The sequence below is a fragment of the Bos grunniens genome, chromosome 3 (genome assembly GCF_055505025.1).
Source record: "Bos grunniens cultivar Pamir isolate PY7600 chromosome 3, Bosgru_T2T1.0, whole genome shotgun sequence".
Taxonomy (NCBI): Eukaryota; Metazoa; Chordata; class Mammalia; order Artiodactyla; family Bovidae; genus Bos; species Bos grunniens.
Genome location: NC_141167.1, coordinates 102,526,225 through 102,528,194, shown reverse-complemented (window position 1 = coordinate 102,528,194; position 1,970 = coordinate 102,526,225).

Genomic DNA, 1,970 nt, shown 5'->3' with positions numbered 1-1,970 from the left:
GGCGTTGGAGAAGACTCTTTCCCTTGGACTGCAAGATCAAACCAGGCAGTCGTAAAGGAAATTAGTCCTGAATATTCTTTGGAAGGACTGATGCTGAAGCTGAAACTGCAATACTTTGGCCAACCGATGTGAAGAACTGACTCATTGGAAAAGAGCCTGATGCTGGGAAAGACTGAAGGCAGGAGAAGGGGACGACAGAGGATGAGATGATTGCATGGCCACCGACTCGATGGACATGAGTTTGAGCAAGCTCCAGGAGTTGGTGATGGATAGGGAACCCTGTCATGCTGCAGATCATGGGGTCACAAAGAGTTGGATACAACTAAACAATTGAACTGAGTACAGCTACCAGACAACCATCTGGGTTTTGTTCTTCCAGTTCCCAGAGATGCACTTATCACTGTAATTCTTCGAGTGCTCTATGCTGTCACTTCTCCAGCTCAGTGACCAAAGTATAGGCCACCTTGTGAAGTCCTGCTCCTGAAGGGCCTGTCTTAGATTCCAGGCCAGCCGGGGCCTGTGTGAGATGGGTCCAAAGTATGACTACTGCTGTTGTGTGGGGCCCTGAAGAAGCTTTCTCCAGAAAGCTGTGAGTCTTCAGTCTCCCACAGATAGCCCTAAACTGCAACATATCAACTTGCATTTTAGTTTACTCCCTCTTCCCCTGGAGACTCTTCTCAGTAACCATGCCCTGTCCCAGGTTAAATTTACCACCTCACTGAAACAAGCACTGCTACCTACAGAGCCCTACCATGGGCATGCTGCCCGCAAGTGTAACAGCACCCCACACAAGTCCACAAGAGACATGTTATCCCCCTTATAGATGAAGAAACTCAGCACCCAAGGGGACAACAGGAATACTTTATCAGTGCCAACAGCCTGTTTTTTGTCAACAAGCATTTAGTGAAAAGCTACTGTATGCAAAGCACATTTGGTTCTTTCTGGTAAAGCAGAAGCCTCCCATGGATGCTGAAAAATTTCTGGGTTTGTATGTCTATAATGAATGTGCTAGCATGCTCCCAAGTTGTTTCTACAAAGCAAATGTTAGCATCCATAGAACTCAGATTCATGATGACAACTGTGCTCAAAGGTCAAATCTAGTAGCACGTCCCACTTTTTACAGATATGGAAAACCGAGGGCCTACAAGACTGTTAAGCACAGAGATAAGAGTGAGGAAAGAATTCAGGAAGAAGTCTGCTTGGAAGAAACAAGACTTGCCCTTCAGGTTTAATAATGGGGACATATGATATTGCGCAGCAACTTGGTGCCGGTCGATACCTGATCATCTGTTAGCATGTAGCTCCACATGCTGGGAAATGTTTTCTGGCCACGGTACCCCTCCTTGCCAACGGTTTGCTTGCAGCGGCTTGCCCTTTTCTCTTATCATTTCACTTTTGAAACTGATTATAATTATCCACGAATCCATGGGCACTCTCTAGACTATGGGTTCCTTGAGGAAAGAGTGTGTCTTATTTCCAAAACTTTGCATCCTGATTATATAATATACCCTAGTATTTGTTGAACCCACTCCAGCGTTCTTGCCTGGAGAATCCCAGGAATGGGGGAGCCTGGTAGGCTGCTGTGTGTGGGGTCGCAGAGAGTCGGACACGACTGAAGCGATTTAGCAGCAGCAGCGGCAGTATTTGTTGAATAGTAAGTGAACAAATAAATGAATAAAAACCTTGCAACCTTTCATTCTGACACTTTTAAGGAGATGTCAAAGGAGCTCATGAAGCAGCTCTGCTGGAGATAAGGCCCTGGATTTCACAACTTCTGAAAAACTTTCTATTATAGGGATCTGGGAATGTGTGAACACGGTCCCAACTCCTAGCCCAGTTCCCCTTCCTCTTGCTCACTACTTGGGCCTGGAGCGGGCATTCTCCGAGCGGCGTCTCGCCCAGGAGAGGGCAGCAGAGGCCCATCCAGTGAGATGAGAGCCCAAGCTTTCTGGCCCAGCCCTGCCTTCCCA